Source organism: Lactuca sativa, chromosome 1 (genome assembly GCF_002870075.4).
Source record: "Lactuca sativa cultivar Salinas chromosome 1, Lsat_Salinas_v11, whole genome shotgun sequence".
In the NCBI taxonomy this organism is placed as follows: Eukaryota; Viridiplantae; Streptophyta; class Magnoliopsida; order Asterales; family Asteraceae; genus Lactuca; species Lactuca sativa.
The window spans coordinates 175,230,791-175,250,858 of NC_056623.2; the positions used below are offsets into that span (position 1 = coordinate 175,230,791).

Consider the following 20,068-nt stretch of genomic DNA (forward strand, 5'->3'; position numbering starts at 1 on the left):
GGAATATTTACAGGGAAAATTGTTACTTGGATCATAGATAAGAAGGCTATTCCTCAAACCAAAAGTAGGACAAGTAGAGCATGCATCTTCTACCGACGATAGGTACCCCTCGGGTGAACCCTCAAACCTGCCATCTAACATTCAACGTCAAGAAGGATTCTTTCATATACTCTTAGTCATGCTCGAAGCTTTATGACTTCAACTCAAGTTTCAGCTAATTCTTGTTGCAGAGCCTCATTGCCCCTCATAGACCTCCCCTGAGCATCTTCAAGATGACGAATGCGGACTATATTAATTACCATATTGGCATCAACTTCCATGACTCGGTTGATGGTTTTCCTACCCTGCTCTTCATTTCGAGCGACCCTGCAGACCAGAATAGGCAATACTCTGTCTGTTGAGCATCCCTCACTCAGGTTGTAGAAGCTTCTGTCTCCGTTGTATGGTATGGGTTGGCCCTACTCTTGACTCCACCTTCCCAAGTTTTCTGCCTACAGAGGCGTCGGGCCTTGAAAAGCCGGACGAGGGTTAGGATTCGGGATTGGAGCTACCAGGGGTAGATTATTGACTTCAGGCTTGGAGTCAGAATCCTCCGGGAAATTCTTTGCGAAGTCATCATCCAATGGATTTGCATGATTCTCTTCAGGCTCTACATCGAGCCATCCTCCATTTCATTGGTTGGGAAAGTAAGGGTCGCCGTGGGGATGGAATCTATCCATGTTATCTACGCGAGAATAGGGTAAGATAAATAGTTAATAGACGTACTAATTAAGATAATTATAAGATGATCCTTATCAGTTACTCCAACGTTTGCATAGTGCATACCACTCATATGTAACCAAAATAGGATAGACCTTCTAATAAGTGATCCTAACTCTAAGTACACAACCAAACAAGGAACAGGAAGCAAAGCAAAGATCACATATTCTAAGTCTATGACACCTTAGTCACATATAACCGTAGCGTATCCACTCAGCAACTATTGACATACTAATAAAGACCTTTTTAGTTTGCACATAAGTAATTATAGTAACACAAAATACTCCTATAGTATTTTAAGTTTATGTTCTGTTCTAATGTTTTCATCGTAGTAGTGTTGGTAAGTTTTTAGACTTGCTGCAACATCACAACCATTCCTAGGCACATGCTAATCACTTCTCGGAAAGATTTAGTTGATCAGGCTATATCACTCCCAGATCTGATTATATATCCCCAAGCTTACTTGTGCTGCCCAACAACCACAATACTTTTGTTATGTCCTAGTGACACTGATTTTAGTATGAATGCAGGTATGTATACTTCGGTTAAATGTTTTATCATTTAAAAGCGTAAACTCTTGGTCAGAGTATTTTATCTCGTTGTGTTTATAGTTGTCTATCTTTTATGGGTTGATATACTCAATTCACTATAAACAAAGCTCTGATACCAATCTGTTGCACCCCCAAACCAGAACGGCGGAAACATTCGGGGGAGGATCGAGGACGTCATGTACAGTATCATATCAATGCATAGTAGTAAACAAGCAACAACATCATCCATTGAATTAATAGTATCATTTAATACAAGTATGTTCTACGTATAGTTTGATAGACACCAAAATATGAATCAAAATAAATGACGAGTCTTGTGTGTGATCCGTCTTCTCAAAACCTGGTCTAGTGTACATGTCTACTAGTGACCTGAAAATACAAGTTATTTTGAAAGACTAGATTAGCATTAAAGCTGGTGAGTTCATAAGTATTTAGTGTCAGTTGTGGTATATGTTGAATGAAAGAATTTGTTTGTAAATATTTATTTGTAAATGTTTGTATCTCCTAGAAAATCCTATATTTTCTACTTTAACTGAAATGTAGTCTTTTACTAAGACACGATTGTTCTGTATGTTTGTTCCTTCGTAAAAGCGAGTGTTTTCCCAAAGACAGACTATCATTTACCAAAAATATAGTTTACATTACCGATTATTTGAGAAGATCACAATTTGAACGTAATGGGAAAATAATAAATATGTACTTGTAGTATTTGTATATAGCAACTACCGTTGTACTAACTACCTTAAAACAACTGTTTTAATTAAGGTAAAATGTGATATAGTTGTCACCATACTTGATTGACTAATAAAACACAATGTTCGAAGACATCGAAATGGTATGACATTTGTCAACCATAGACCTGTTGGTCCCACTGTAGCTAGCAGCAAGGTGTAGGATGATCAATCCCATATACATTTATACACAAATTCATGCTCTCCCTCCAAGAGACTCTGGTTACAAAACGTGACACAGTAGTATATTGCCATGCCATTAAGTAGTGGCTCACATTAATGTTATAGTAGTCTTGTATTTGTATAGTGTGTTCTCTTTGTTCTAGTGCATTGTATGTTCTCTTTGTATAGTGTAGTGTATGTTCTCTTTGTTTCTCATTATAGTATGTTCTCTTTGTTTCTCATCATAGTAAGTTTGAACTGACTCTTGTATGTTTCATTGTACTAGAAATAGTGAGTAGTGATCCTTCAAACTATACATATTATAGTTTACTAGGAATGTTGTTTGAGTGACTGAGTATGTTTGTATGCCTTTGCTACCCAAAGGTGTTGAACTGATGTAAGAACTTTTATATCTATACGTATATACATAATATATAACTAAGATTTAAACAACACTCGGACAAACAACCGGATACCCTAAGTCCACAACCAAACAAGGAACAGGAAATAAAGTGAGTTATCAGTCCTAATCCCTTTCAACCTTACTTATATAACTATATCCATATAGACATGATTTTGACAATATATAAGTTTAAAAGAGTTTGATAAACTGTTTAGCATGTAAAAGAGTTTTAAACATAAAAAGGAATTTTAACCATTTAAATGGTTACAGATGACTTGATGCCAGCTTATAAAAGTTTTTGAAATTGTTTGTTTGATAACACAGTTTTTGAAGTATAAGAAATCCACTAGTTTGATAGTTATTAATCACATGTGATTGATAAAAATACCTATATTGTTTTCAACTTGTATCCCCCCCACCCCGTAAAAGCATTTAAAATCTTTTAAAAGATAAGTTAAGGGGTATGAACTCACCTGTAGTGAGTGGTTCGAATGTAAGATAGATATAGGATGCTAAGTGTCAAGTGAAGCCTCGGGCACAAACGGATCCTATTAAGCATATAATGACACATATAAGTATATAATTGGTGTATATAACAACTAATCACGATAGGGAACCACCTAAGTGACTAGTAAACACTTGGATTGAAGTGTTACAATCACATATGATTGTTCTAAGGGGTTTACGGCCAAACAAGGGTGTTTACGGCCAAGGTGTTTACGGCCAATGAAGATCTTGAGGAGGGTTTACGGCCAAGGGAGATGCTCATGGCCATAAAATCTTATTGATCTTGGGAAATGGTTGTTTTCAAGGGTGTAAGTTAAGAGCTTCTATATGATAACTAGTATATGGAAGGATACCTACGTTTTGAAGCTTGAAGGGAGTGTTCACGGTCCAAGAACTAGTGGGTGTTCTTGGTGTTCTTGGTGTAAGTGATGGAGATTTGAAGATCTACCCAAAAGAGATGAAACCATGGATGAAGTCATAGGGTTTCACTAGATTAAGCAAGATAAGAACTAACAAATGGAAGAAACACTTACATATTTGAAGATCAAGATGAAAACCCTTGATAATAGTTGAGAGAGAATCGAGTTTCTTGAGTTGGAATTGTGAGAAGTGGTGAAAAATGAAGGAATATCATGTAAATGGGAGGAGTTTACGGCCAGCCAAGAGTTTACGGCCGTAATCTCTAGTTTACGGTCGTAAACTTCAAGACTTGGAGTTTTTCGGCTTGAATGTTGCCCAAAAAACTCGTCCAAGCCTTCCAAATTCTCCATACCTTCATCCATCTCCTTGTCAAGGTTATTTGCTTGTGTGAATCCTTGTGCGACCTTGACAATTTCCTTTCCAACTTGTCTAAAATCATCATCAAGTGTGGTTTCCTTGGGACCATTTAATTTCACTCCATTGTTTTGTGTCTGGCTAGAGGATTCTTTGTTAGATAAGGTGTATAAGTCCATAACTATTTCTGGTATGTACTTGAGCCAGTTTGGCATGGTCCATTTGGGTTGCATGGCATCATGCCTTTGAATAGACTAAAATGAGAGAAATAAAACTTATGGTTTATTAATATATTATAAGTTCTAATATATTAAGAATATTATTTAATTAGTGTTGATCAAGAATTAATTTGGAATTAATTAAGTGATCAAAGACTAATTAAATATATGGGTTGATTGTGTAAAATCACTCATACTTGTATAGTGGGCTAATGCTCCATGGATTATCAAGTTAGGCTAAAACCCATAGGATATTCCATGGATACTCCATGGTGGTTATAGAACCCATGGGTCATGGAAATGAAAGGTCATGACAATTAGGGTTTACATGGTGTAACCCAAATTGTAACATACTATATAACGATCCTTATGTTCACCAAAATCGGCACTTAAGCAAGAGTGAGAGGGCATAGCTGATTTTTAAGTGTGTGACATTTCTCTCAAGTCATTCCAAAAGCATTTGGTGTTGTGTGAGATATATGAGGCATCACACTTGGGGTGCTAGGCTCACAAGGTTTCAAGGAATCCAAACTACTACAAGGTATGTTTTCTAGCTAACTTTTATATTTAAATGTTCCCCATGTATGCTAGAGAGGATTATGAACTTTGGAAAAATCAATTTGCATGTATCTTAGCCAAACATAGATCCAAGATTTCTAGGGTTGCATGTACACCTTAGGAGTGTTAGAATGCTAATAACCCTACAACGGTATAAGAACCTAGGCTTGTCTGTTTGATACTTGATGCAAAATAGTGAAAAAAAGTCGAAATTCTTGCTGTCTGCACAGGGAACTCACCAAGCCCATGGGGGGACTCGACGATTCCAAGCCTATATTCAACCAACTCGGCGAGTCAGTTCTTGCACTCGACGAGTTGGTCAGTCAGAGTGCAGATTTTCGACTTTTGCTGCTGGAAATGGACTGGAAACATTACCCTAAACTGTTTTGGTGTTTTAAAACTTGTTTTAGATGGTGTAATGGTTGTTCTAATCCATTTACAATGGCTAATATCAAAATTCCATGTTTATATGTGTTCATATGTTCTTGAAATTTTGATATGAATATTCATGTTCTTATGAGTTCTTGTTAGATCATAGGAATTATGTGCTATTGATTGATAGTTAATTCATGATCATGATTTGTTTTAATGGAGTCCATAACTTGTCCTCAAGTTATGGATAACCAAAGGTCACTTTGAAATAAATCCATTAAAAGAACACATAAGTTACAAAAATGAAGAGTCTTCATTTTTAATATACAATAACTCATAATTTATGAAATGAAAGGTTTTGTAAAGTTACAAAACTTGCCCTCAAGTTTTGGAATATGTAAAGTCATCTAGTAAACTTTAGTACTAACCCCTATAATTTTAAAAATTAAAATTCAACCCTTATACTTTATAATATTATAAGTTAATAATATATATATATATATATATATATATATATATATATAAGATCAAGTCGTTTTACCATTAGTAGGCCTTATTCACGAAGCCGGTCTATAAGGGGGTATAAGGTTGTTGCCTATAAAATGGCAGCTTAATGGGTGTCCACTCTCACCCACCGCTTCCTTGACTGGTGAAGGGTCGTTAGCCGAACGGGTAGGACAATGACTTCAAACTCTCATTAAAAGTATAATGATTATTATAAAGTAACTAAATGTTTTTATAAATTCCCAATCTTAGTTACTTTAGGAAAATGTGAATAAGGTGCTAACCCAAGAAATTACACTTTGTACTCTGATTAAGTCGTTAGTGGAGCGTGTGTGGTTAACCGACACACTAACTTGGACTTAACAAAGTAGTCAAAGGGTGACTTGAGGTTTCTTATAGGTCGGTGGAGCGTGTATGGTTAACCGGCACATCGATTGATTGAAACACATTAACGGAACCAAGTAATTTGCATGGTTACTTCACACCTTGTTTTGTGATCCTTGGTATCCCAGTCACAAAACCTGAACGATACACTCGATATTGAAACATGCCATTGAAAAGTTCAATGAATCTCAAAAGAATCTAGGAGTTTCTAAAAACCAATTAAAACCTAATTATTTATTTTTCATTTTCATGGTGGAAATTGGTGAATCGTCATTCACCTACCTTTCAAATATGTTATAGCTTATATTACGGCATCCCTCTTCTATGTTATAATATATTGTGATTGGATCCTAGCCTTAATATTACATTTGAGTGTTTATTAAGGACTGTCTTTATATCTAATCTAAACTTGTTCTCTTCTTTTTCTCAGATGTCAACCAACAATACTGCTTCTGGCTCAAAGCCTTACGGATCATTCTCTCTCATGAACCTTTGTGGGAGAGTCATCTTTGATGGATCCAACTTTATGGATTGGATCAGGAACATCAAGATGATCACTCGGTATGAGGACAAAAAATATGTCCTCAACAAGGAGCTCAAGGTTCCCGAGCCGTCTGCTACTCCTGAGGAGGTCGCTGAATATGAGGCACATGAAAGAGATGCTACCAAAGTGGCATGCATCATGTTGGCCACTATGACAGTCGGGCTCCAAAAGTCATACGAGGAGTATTATCCTTTTGAGATGCACCAGGATTTGATGGACCGCTACCATCAGAGTGCTCTTCAAGAGCGATATGAAATCATCTCCTCCATGATAACAACCCGAATGAAGGATGGTGAACCCATCACGGGCCACATGCAGAAAATGCAAAGGTATGTGGACCGTTTGCTGAAGTTAAATGTGAACTTCCCTGAGGAGTTGGCAATAGATATCATTTTACACTCCTTACAATCATGTTATGATCAATTCCGCATAAAATAACACATGAACAACGAAGAAGTCACCCTCAGCAAGCTTCAAGGACTCTTAAAAACCATTGAAATAGGTCTTAAAGGTAAGTCGGTTGTTACCACTCATACTCCTACTCCAAACTCCGCCCCTGTCCTGGCAATCGGGAAAGGTAGAGGGAAAAAGAAGAATAGCCCTTTGAAGGGTACCAAGGGTAAGACCCTTGATAGCTCCTCTTCAAGGGGAACCAAGAAAGGTTTCGTCACTCCTTCTTCTGACCCAAAAGAGGCCGAATGCTTCTATTGCCATGAAAATTCACATTGGAAGCGGAACTGTCCAAAGTACCAGCAAGATATTAAGGATGGGAAAGTGAAACCCACCCATGCATGTAGTTACACAATATTGTCTAGTAGCTTACCCTATTCTAACTCTTGGGTCCTTGATACAGGATGTGGAATTCACATATGTTCTGATTTGCAGGGACTAAGAAGAAGTGAGAATGTGGAGCACGGAAAGATAAACTTGGTCATGGGGAATAGGAAAGCTTCACCTGTTACCAAGATTGGAGTTTATTCTTTGTTGCTAAGTAGTGGGTTTACATTAGATTTGAATAAATGTTGTTACTCACCTGAAATGGCAAGAAATATTATTTCCTTTCATGCTTTGTACAAACAAGGTTTTACCTTTTCTTTTGATAATGAAATTGGTGGAAAAAAATGCTTTCTTTAATAATGTTCTTTATTTTAAAGCATTACCTTGAGATGGTGTGTATGAAGTTGTGTCTGTTGTAGATAACCTAGGAAATAATGTGTTGTGTATTGATTCTTCTAATAATAACTTGGATAAAGCATCATTATGGCATTGTCTTCTTGGACATTTAAGCAAGAAACGCATAGGCCAACTCCAAAAGGATGGAGTCTTGGATTCATTTCACCTAAAGTCAGATGATAGTTGTGAATCATGCTTACTTGGAAAAATGGAAAAGTCACCCTTTACTGGCTCTTGTGCAAGGGGTGAAGGTTTATTGGATCTAATGCACACAGATGTGTGTAGACCCTTCAAAACTGCCACAAGGGATGCTAATCGTTATTATGTGACTTTTACAAATGATTATAGTAGATATGGATATGTCTACTTAATCAAGCATAAGTCTGAGACTTTTGAAAGTTTTAAAGAGTTTAAACAAGAAGTCGAGAATCAATTGGGCAGGAACATTAAGATGCTTTGATCCGATCGTGGTGGTGAGTATCTTAGTACAGACTTCCTCGACTATCTTAAGGAATGTGGGATTGTCTCACAATTGACACCTCCCAGGACACCACAGTTGAATGGTGTGGCTGAGAGGCGTACTCGAACCTTGTTAGATATGTTTCGTTTCATAATGATTCGAGCTTCGCTACCAATCTCATTCTGGGGGTATGCCTTAGAGACTGCCGCCCATATCCTTAATCAAGTCCCTACAAAGAATGTTGCCAAAACTCCTCATGAGATGTGGACTAGAAAAGTTCATAATCTAGACCACATCAAGATTTGGGGTTGCGAGGCTTTCGTGAGGCGTGAGACTCACGATAAGCTCGATCCTCGAAGTGAGAGGTGTATTTTCATCGGCTACCTACAGAAATCCTTTGGTTACCTCTTCTACAGACCCAGTGAGAATATGGTCTTTGTAGCAAGGAGGGGTATCTTTTGAGAGAGAGAGAGAGAGAGGGAGAGAGAGAGAGAGAGGGAGAGAGAGAGAGGGTTCATAAGCCAAGAAAACAGTGGGAGGCAAATTGACCTTCAAGAAATTCAAGACTCAAGTGGTGAATGAACTTCAAACCCTAGCAGTCAACCTGAGGAGGAAACTCATGTTGATCCAATTGACGAGTCTATACCTCTGAGGTGTTCCACAAGGGTTAGGAATGCACCTAAGAACTACTATGGTTTCCATATTACTGCGATAGGTGAGGCACTTATTAGTGATGAGACACTAGTAATTCTGGATGAACCTAACAACTATGCGGAAGCCATGGCAGGCCCCGAGTCTGCTAAATAGAAAGAGGCTATGGACAGCGAGATACAGTCCATGTATGACAATCAAGTTTGGAACTTGGTTGACAATGTACCAGGTCGTAAGACAGTTAGGTGCAAATGGATCTTCAAGAAGAAGACCGACATGGATGGTAATGTACACACGTATAAGGCGCGACTGGTTGCAAAGGGCTTCTCTCAAAATCTAGGAGTTGATTATGATGAGACCTTTTCACCAGTAGCAAAGATTAAGTCCATTAGGGTCCTGTTAGCCATTATTGCATTTCATGATTATGAAATATGGCAAATGGATGGCAAAACCGCCTTCCTTAATGGAAAGTTGGATGAGGATGCTTACATGAGTCAGCCAAAGGGTTTTGTCAGTACAGAATAACCTAATAGAGTGTGTAAGCTTGATAAATCCATCTATGGATTGAAACAAGCACCTCGCAGATGGAATCTTTGTTTCGATGAGAAAGTCAAAGAGTTTGGTTTTTCGAGGAGTGAAGATGAATCTTGTGTGTATGTCAAGGCTAGTGGGAGTATAGTCAGCTTCTTGGTACTATATGTGGATAACATACTACTCATAGGAAATGACATCCCAACCTTGCAGGAAGTGAAGTCCTGACTTGGGAAGTGTTTCGCTATGAAGGACCTAGGAGAAGCTGCCTATATTCTAGGGATAAGGTGATGAAAAAAAAAGGTTTAGCATGCAAGATTCCAAGAAAGGAGAGTTACCCATCCAGAGTAACGCCAGATTAAGTAACACTCAGAGCCCGAGTACCGAGGCTGAGATAGCAGAAATGAGTCGAGTTCCCTATGCTTCTGCGGTAGGCTCAATCATGTATGCTATGACTTGCACTCATCCTGATTTAGCCTTTGCTTTGAGCATGGTCAGCAGATATCAAGGGAATCTTGGCAAGGCTCACTGGACTGTGGTAAAAAAATATCCTTAAGTACTTGCGGAAGTTTTAAGGACTGGGTCCTTACCCTCGGTGGGAGTGATGACTTAAGAGTTTTAGGGTATAGTGATGCTAGCTTCCAGACTGATAAGGATAATTTCCGCTCTCAGAAGGGTTAGGTCTTTACCTTAAACGGAGGAGCAATTACTTGGAAAAGTTCCAAGCAGGAGACAGTGGCTGATTCAACTTGCAAATCAGAGTATATAGCAGCAAGCGAGGCAGCAAAGGAGGCAATATGGCTGAAGAACTTCGTTGGAGACCTTGGAGTTGTATCAGCTATAAAGGAGCCTATGGAAATTTTCTGTGATAGTGAAAGTGCAGTTGCCTTAGCGAAAGAACCAAGGGATCATGGGAGATCCAGACACATCGACAGAAAATACCATTTCATCAGACATCGAATAGAAGGACTCCTCATGGAAAAGAGGGTATCATCGGATGAGAACCCGACAGATCCCCTCACGAAGGGACTAGGCATGGTTAAGCATCTACAACATGCGAGGCGCATAGGGCTGAAGGATGATATTAGTTTTAGTAGTTAGATAACTTTGAAGTGTGTAAAGTGTAATTGACATTTGATGATGAATAAAAGGTGTATTTATTTATGAGTAAAGTGTTTCTATCTTTTGTCAATCGTTTACTATCGTTTCATTTTCCATGTTTTGACTTCCAGAATAATATTGTTTGGTATATCATTTTATTCGAATTGTCCACAGTCGGTCATATGTTGGAAGTAGGTATGAATCAAGACTATCATGAGTTGGTTGTAGAGGTCTAAGATGTTGGACATGGCTACAACACTCACGAGTGCTCATAAGTTATGAGTATTGGATTCAACCCACACTCAGTGGTATCACTTCATGGAATTTATCTCGAGTGATCGTGAGGCTGTAATATCATATAAGTCTTCAAACCTAGAGATATTACTTGTTGCCTATGAGGTAGTTATGCATTGATCGTACGAAAACACATTGGTAACTCGATGTTATAAAACGTTCTTTTGTGTGTAATTCAACAAGTAGTAGAACAAGCATATGAGTCGAATTTTATCTGTTCCTTCTTGGAATAGAAGCGATATCTGGGCCCCTCGATGATTTTGTGTTGAACCATGTACCGGGCCCGGTCAGAACTAAGTTGATGTGTTCAATTAAGTTCTATGTCAAACAAATCGGAAATTGAGAAGCAAACTGCTGGACAATAAGAAAGACATTGTTCCATTTATTTGTCTGACTGATATCTAGAACACAAGATTATATGATCAATTATCTTAAATGGCGTATCATGATCATCTCAGTTCCGAGAGACCTTGAAAGAGCTACGATTGTTGATCGGTTCCTAAAGTCATACTTGCAGTTATAGTTATTAGACTTATCCAAGTAGGAGACTGTTGGATAAGGTGTCTAAGTCCATAACTATTTCTGGTATGTACTTGACCCGGTTTGGCATGGTCCATTTGGGTTACATGGCATCATGCATTTGGATAGACTAAAATGAGAGAAATAACACTTTTGGTTTATTAATATATTATAAGTTCTAATATAATAATAATATTATTTAATTAGTGTTGATCAAGAACTAATTTGGAATTAATTAAGTGATCAAAAGAAGACTAATAAAATATATGGGTTGATTGTGTAAAATCACTCATACTTGTATAGTGGGCTAATGCTCCATGGATTATCAAGTTGGGCTAAAACCCATAGGATGCTCCATGGTGGTTATAGAACCCATGGGTCATGGAAATGAAAGGTCATGACAATTAGGATCCTTATGTAACACACTATATAAGGATCCAAATGTTCACCAAAATCGGCACTTAAGCAAGAGTGAGAGGGCATAGCTGATTTCTAAGTGTGTGACTTTTCTCTCAAGTCATTCCAAAAGCATTTGGTGTTGTGCGACATTTGAGGCATCACACTTGGCGTGCTAGGCTCACAAGGTTTCAAGGAATCCAAACTACTACAAGGTATGTTTTCTAGCTAAATTTCATGTTTAAAAGTTCCCTATGTATACTAGATTTGAGTATGAACCTTGGAAAAATCATTTTGAATGTATCTTAGTCAAACATAGATCCAAGGTTTCTAGGGTTGCATGTACACCTTAGGAGTGTTAGAATGCTCATAACCCTACATTCTTTACTTCCGAGTGAAGCACTAGTACTGTTGATGTTGAGGCTGGGATATCCATATGAGGTGTTGGGTCTTCCATTTCAATATACTCAAAATCATGTGTAGTAAACACTTCGGTGGGATGAGGTAGTGTGGCCCCTACCTATAAACGTCGATTGAGGTTACCCATTAAACATTTGGGTACAAAGATCAGGGCAAGGGAGGGGTGCATTTCTCATTTTGTCTACATACTTGTTCAATTATTTGAAATTTAATAAATATTATCAAACTAGGAAAACAAAATAATCAAATTTAAAAAATGTATATATAAAAATATACCTTGGCCTCCGCTTCCCATTCTTCATTAGTAATGTTGAAAGTGTTCTTTATAGAATTATAAAGATTTCTGGTTTTGTTTTTTAGTACCAAATAACATATTTTGCTTTTAAATAGTCATATCGGTTTTTTTTTGTCAATAATAAAATTATGACCGTTTTTCGGTTTCTTCACTACTACAATCCACAAGTTCGATTTTAATCCACTACCCTCCTGGCCATTAGTTGTAAGTTCATGTATACATGCTTCCAAAAAGGTTTTGTCCACACACTCCAACTTCTAACTAACTCTAGTTCTCTTATATGTCATGTCGATTAGAAAAGAGAACATAAATCATCCAACTTAACTCACATGTCCACCATAAATCTGATTTCATACCAAGATCGTCCAAGCTTTCAACAATTTCTGATTTCATAACAGTATTGGAACAAGTTAAGATTTCATACCAATATCAACAATTTCTGATTTCATACACATACAAATTTTGATTTCAACAATTTCTGATTCAACAATTTCTGATTTCATAAACATACAAATTTTGATTTCAACAATTTCCAATTTCTGATTTTAACAATTTTTGATATAATACACATAGAAATTCTGATTTCAACAATTTCTGATGTCATACACATAAAAAAAAATTTTGATTTCAACATTTTCTGATATCATATACATACAGTGTCTGACTTTTTATTTCATAAACAGATAATATGATTTTATACACATAAATTCAGATTCATGCACATATAATTTATGATTTCTTATAGCATCCATCAAACATAAAGAAAATAGCTTGAAATCAATTTCGAATGTGATTAGAGAGAGAGAGAGAGAGAGAGAGAGAGAGAGATAGAACATACATACATTAGCTTGAAATCGGTTTCTAAAGTGATTTTTGAAAGAAAAAAAAGAGTGTGAGAGAGAGGAGGTTGAACTTGTGGTCGAACTAGCTACAAGTAGGCCTAATTTCAACATTTATGTGTCAAGCTTGAGTGTAGGAATAGTCGATGTTGCCGAGTATCGAGGAGACGGGGCTTGTGTTTTCTTTTAAGGTGAAGACGACATCGAGGGAGAGGGCGTCTTTTTTTTAGTCAGCCACAATATGGAGTTGGACCAAGTAAGCATATGGGTCAGCCATTGCAGACATAGTAAGTTGATTTGGGCCTTAGAAAACAAGTTGAACAGACCGAGTCAGCCAAAAAATGTTGACCGGACCTGTTAGCTACGTATCAAACATCCCATTAATCTGTTAAATTACGAATAACTAAATTAGAAAGATAAATATGCCTAATTGATGTCAAGATATGGATAATGATTTAATAATTAATTAATTATAAAATAATTAAAGATAATGAAATCGTAAGTATTTAAATTCTTTAAAATACACCCTCATAAATTATAAAAGGATAAGTTATATACATATATAATACGTTCTTATATGTAAGAAAATATTTGTAATATATATTACAACATGTGTCCTTAAACGTTTAATTAATGATCGTTAGTTGAATCAAGAGTATTTACGTTTTAAACCATATAAACAATGTATAATTAAATATCTTTCGTGTATAATATTTATTCTGCATATATATATATATATATATATATATATATATATATATATATATATATATATATATATATATATATATATATATATATATATATTGGTAGGGTACTCGCGTGATGTGGCGAAGCGAATAGTTCCTTTCTATAGATAGTATCCATGCGTTGATTAGTTTAGTTTCATTTGTGAATTATAGATTGTTTCATCCTTTTGGTAGATTGTTTTGTGCCAGATTGCTCATTTCGGTGATTAGATTTCGGGGGAGGTTACTTCTTTCAACATACTATTTCGGCTAAAAATAAAAGTATGTTGTTAATTTGCAATGTGACAGCCATCGTGCCAAGGCGGAGATTTGTTTATTTTCGGTGAGTGGTTCCGTTTCGACGGTTATGGTTTAAGGTGAGAGAGGGAGATTAGTTTTCTTTCAACATAATGTTTCCTTTTATATATATATATATATATATATATATATATATATATATATATATATATATATATATATATATATATATATATATATATATATATATATATATATATATATATATATATATATATATCTCGGTAAGCTAGTTTTAAGTGGTTATAGTGAAATATCAATATATTTGGAATTAATAAACACGAATCTAAAATATATCAGTTTTAAAAGTGTTGGCCAAAGCCTATCAACAAACATTAAATTCCAAAGCTCTATCAGTAAGCTTGCAAGATTTTGAATCTAAAAAAAATTAATTTTTTTTTTTTACAAATTAAGAAGTCGGCATAAAAGAGTACAATGAATCATGCATAGTAATGTTATATCCCCTAGATCTTCGAATGTAGTCTTTAAAAGAATTAGCATTATCATTCAAAAAGGCTTAGCGACACAGCTTATTGCCCGTTTGTCTCACTCATTGTACGATGACAATTAAAAAGTTTCGTTATTAATGTCGATAACTTTAATATAAAAAAAAAAAGCATAAAATAAAAAGTGGAAACTACAAAGGAAAAAACAATTTCTTTGTTTTTTTTACCGATATAGGCAATTCTTTTAACTTTTATCAAAAATAAAAATGTAATTATAAAAAAATTTGTTTTTCAGTTTTCTTACTCGTACAACATCCAATGAATAATAACAGTTATATTGACAAGTATATAATGGTTAATTATTTTCTCAAATCCAAGAACTCAAAATCCTAAAACTAAAATGGTTACTCGTTACTTGCTGTAGTTCAACGTAGCTCATATCCTTGTATCCAGATCCTAACTGTGGACAATTCCCAATTTCCTCCTGGATGACTCTATGTAGATGCAAGTCTCTTCACAAATTCTTTTTTCATTACTGCATTTACATTGCTCGTTGTAATCAAGCTCTCTCAATTAAAACAAAACTACCAACAAAATGAAGAAACCTAAAAAGGTAAAAATGATTATAATATTACTAATAAAAAATTCCTTCAGAATCAGTGAATTTAACAAGACTACAACTTGTTTGCAAGATGAAGCAAATGACCAATCTTTGTGGAAGGGTAACTTTCATAACTTAGATTAGGTGTGAAATCGCCTCAGAACCAGAACAACATTGCAAAACAAACATGAAGGAGATTTTCTTGTAAATGGAAGATAATCAAAGTAAATGACCATTTTACCCTTGTATTTATATAAATAGAAATATGGGTTGACTCACTTCAGGTCTCTTAGGATCACTTAAGAGTGTATTCCATATGTGAAGACCGGCAGAAAAGTCAGAATTTCTGAATCAATAACAATGTGATCCATCTAAATGCATAGAATTATTGGCTCGCCTGTCAGTACAAGGGCATTTTAGTCTTTTCACCGACATGCATTTTATGTTCTTTTTTGTTGTCATCCTTGTTTCTTACCAAAAGAATATCAAACAACATGCACAGTGACCAGATACAACATAACTTTTATTCAAAATAAATCTTTTCTATCCAATCTCAGGTACAATTACAATTGAGCATCATCCCTAGAGTAACAAATCTGCTTCAAGAGACAACATACGCATTATGGTTTATGTATACCAAAGTAGTTCTCAAATAATTCGTCTTTTATTCAAATTTACTTGTAGATCGAAGGGTAAGATGGTCATTTGCTCACTGAGATGGTCCAGTCAATCAAAAAGTAGTATTTTTTCATACAATAGACAACATGTTAATATTTTTAGTTATACTTATATCGCATCTTAGTAAAGGAAAGTATTCAAGAAAGGGAAAAAAATATTGAAAATGAAGTATACAAATATAAACTAACGTTCTTTTCCAAATAAGGAAAAAAAATTTGTAATTGCTAAGATCATGAAAACCCTATGTAAAGAAACCTAAATAATCACATATTAAAGTTGATGAAATTTTAAATATTTCGGAAATGTTCAATTAAAAATAGTTTAATGAACTTGAAAGCATTCATCGAACATTTTGAAGTCTAATCCAAATTGTTATGACATGCACTATTTAGTTGCATTCTAAAATAAAATAATAAAAAATAAAAAGTTATTACAATTGTTCAAAATATATATAATACCTCTCATTAAACGTTAATTTCAAAAATAAAATCGTTCAAATATAAATTATTTCCTATGAAAGGTTTTCTTCTAAACTTCAAAATTTTAATGTAATGCATCAACAATTTGTTTGAAGCTGTGTAAGAACATATACATTTAATTTGCTAAAATAAATAAATCTAATGAATTTTAATTGAAGATTGTATTGAAATCTAGAAAATAAGACTCATTATAGGTGTTTGAAATAAATACTTCTGACACCTCTAAAGTTAACTTTAGTTAAACGTGTGTGATAACAAAAAGTTTAATTAATGATATTGAGAAGAAATTCTTAAATATCTACTTACCAAGTCCATTAAGTTAGTCCAATTAGACGATAAATGAAGTTTTTGATCGGTTAGCTCTTCAAAAATCCAATTATGATTGTGATATGCTGTTACTTTCAAAATTAACCTGAAAAAATAATATTTAAAATAATCAAAAATACATCCTATAATGTACCAAAAGAAGTAGATTGTAGAATTCCAAAAATACCCTTACCCATAGATGTAAATTTCATGAGACATCGTGAAGAAAAGCTCGGGTGAAAGACCTTAATATTGTTGGTATTCAGATTGTTTCGAGTCTCTGAAACCTCAACTTCCGAGTTACTACAAAATTTCAAGAGCAAAAGACCAATTCACAAAATCAAATTTTTTACCACTTAAAACATGAACAATAGATACAAATTTACATGTCTTTTAAGAGCAAACATCCAATTGTAGGCCCCAATTCGATGCATTATCCTAAAGATCCCATCTAAATAAAGCTAGTACATAACAGTAGTTCAATGTGACCATTAATAGAAGTTCTTGTGATATGTAGACTGTAGTAATGGACCAAAAGAGCATTTATCAATTGACCCTTAGCCACTAACCACCATAGGGACTGATGTTTCTGGGTTTGTGTTTATGATTACATCAAAAGAGCGTATACCAACTGGAAAACGATTAACCGTTATAACCGAATAACCAAAAAGAACACAAGGACTCCCATTTTTCCAAACTTATACCCTCGTGACACCTACATCCCCTATTCTGCCATGATAACCCAATAAATCTTTCTTCTCTTTTCATACAAGTATCCACATTCTTCCTCTTACCATTCCTTCCCAATTAAAGTCAACTATATACTTCTTCCTCATCAGACGTCAATTATAGGTATTCATCATAATCTCTAATGAATGAAATAGATACTTACGTACATTCTTATATCAATAAGCTTCATAAAAGTAAAAGTATGCAACAAAAATCCACACCATTCCCTACAGCTTAAAGAACCACGAAACTAAAAAGCAAATATAGAAAAATCAGTAATCTAAAATATGTATGAAGAAAGATTTTATTCACCATAAAAAAACTTACTGCTAACTCTTTTCTTGCCCATTAAATGCAAGAGACATGTAAATCTAACATGTCTCTAGTAATTTTCTTGAACTTTTCAACTGATCTATCTACTACAATGTCGTAACAAAATCCTGCAACATCATAATCATCATTAAACTTCCATTAACAAGGGATTATTATCCTATGATATGCTTGTGCAGTTGTGCAAAAGCAACATGGAAAATCAATACCTGGTGATGATGTTTATAAGGAAAGTTCCATTTTGCTTACAAGCTAAAACATCAGATAGCCATGACGAACGCCATGTCAGCTCCCGAAATAAGGTAAATATTTGAAATTTTGGGGTACCTCAGGAGATCCCGATTTGAAAAAATGTGTCCACATCAACTGTGTTTCATCAATTTGAGATCCCTAACAATTGCTATGAAATGCTGAAATAAATTAAAAGAAAAGATATATTCAGAGGCAAGATAACAACCTAAACATGAAACACCTAATTCATACCTAACACATTAAACCTAAATAAACCCTAAAGTAATAACTTATGTTGTTCAGGACTTCAGGTAGTTATAGTAAGAATAAGAAGAATAACTACTAAATCAACAAATATGAAAACAATCCTCATGTGAAAGCAAATAGCGTCAATGAAAAAACAGACCACTTGCTCTAATTGGACAAAACATGAACCCAACAAGAAAAAAGAGATCATCCACCTGCTTCTCAGTTATAGCGATCTGAAGATTAAGCCAGGCACGATTGCGGTACATCAACTTGCCTGGTTTATGGTGAATGAGCTGCCCTAGACCACTACGACGACATCAATTGTCCCGACAGAATAGAAACTTGTATACCTTCCTCTTTCAAACTTAACCGAAAAAAAATTTCTATAGAGGATGGGGGATCGATGCTATAAAGGTGAGCGGAATCGATTCAACTACTTATGTATTTGAAATTGTTAAAATAAACACAACCAGTCAAGCTTTGTGTGGAGATTGACATAAAATCCAACAAACAAAAACAAGAAGATAAAAAAGCCCTAATATTGTAGCTTCGATTTGAGGTCGAAAAGACTCACCCAAAGCATTGTCTAGAGAGAGAAGTAGTAAAAAATCCAAAAGAAAGAGAAGAAATTAGCATCGGCGGTATTTAATAAAGGGTGGCTCGACAAGAAATTAGCATCGGTGGAGAGGCACGTTTTACCGACACTTCAAACCAAGCAGTAGGTGGCAAGCGAATTTGGGAAACACCACCGCCAAGAAGGAAATGTGAAGCAACCAAGGTCCTTACCTATAAGTTAAAAGTCATTGTCGGCAACCTTCCTATTGGCCGACAGAAGCAGAGACATAGGCAAGCACACGATAGTCATGGTGCTCACTTCCGTACAGGGGTGTTTGGTTTGTTCCCGCCAAAAAGTTATTTTTGAAAAAGTTATACAAAAAATCAAGATTTCTTAGCTTTTCCAAAAAGTCTGATTTCATTCTATATAAAATCCAAAACTAGCTTTTAAAATGTTTCACCAAATATCTTTTGTTCTTTATTTTTTTTCAAAAAGGACTTTTGTCTCTCAAAAAGACAAGCCAAACACCCCCTAAAAGAGGCCGCCCAGTAACCATTAGATTGGAGGAGGGAAGAAGCTATCGACTTGGAGAAAAGTCAAAACCTTTATCATATAGGTAATGATATATATATATATATATATATATATATATATATATATATATATATATATATATATATATATATATAGTAGGCGAATATCCGCGCGTTACGTGGGATATAAAAAAATATTTTATATTAAAAATAACTAAATCATTGTTATTAACAATTAAATAAAAATTTCATAAAAAATATAAAAAATGATTTTTAGTATTGATATTATGTTGAACTATATTATAAGAGATAAAGTTGGAACTTGAAGTTGTTTTGCATATACAAAGTTATATGATTAAAATAGAAAAAAAAAATTAATTTTTAAAAATAAATAAATCGTTATTGTTATCTATTAAATAATAATTTCATATTAAATGAAAACGTTAATATTAAATATTATCATTATGTATAATATATGATAATAGAGACATCCTTTTATCTATCTTAAATTTTATCATTCTGTACAACATATGATAATAGAGACAACTTTTTATCTTAAATAATAAAAAAAAATGTTTTGTATCATAAATATTACCATAATTATGTAGCACATATGATAATAGTGACGTATTTTATAAGGTTAAAACTTTAAATTGTATTACATACATGGTTGTAAAACTTGACTAACACAACCAAATACTCGACATGTTACTTAAAATCGGACTCCAATGGAAGCGA

General features: G+C 34.7%; 1 long non-coding RNA gene across 7 annotated transcripts; it reads right to left on the reverse strand.

The window, feature by feature from the left end:
- Positions 1-14,933: 14,933 nt before the first annotated feature.
- LOC111893433 (uncharacterized) lies at positions 14,934-19,047 on the reverse strand. Of its 7 annotated transcripts, none has more exons than XR_006183653.2 (6): positions 18,454-19,047; positions 17,971-18,171; positions 17,759-17,871; positions 17,599-17,681; positions 16,896-17,005; positions 14,934-16,808 (listed from the first exon to the last, which is right to left on the reverse strand). It is a non-coding gene; the product is annotated as an uncharacterized LOC111893433 (long non-coding RNA). The 7 variants fall into 7 exon arrangements; XR_002850877.3 differs by having other exon boundaries at positions 16,896-17,519; XR_006183652.2 differs by lacking the exon at positions 17,599-17,681.
- Between the last annotated feature and the right edge of the window lie 1,021 nt (positions 19,048-20,068).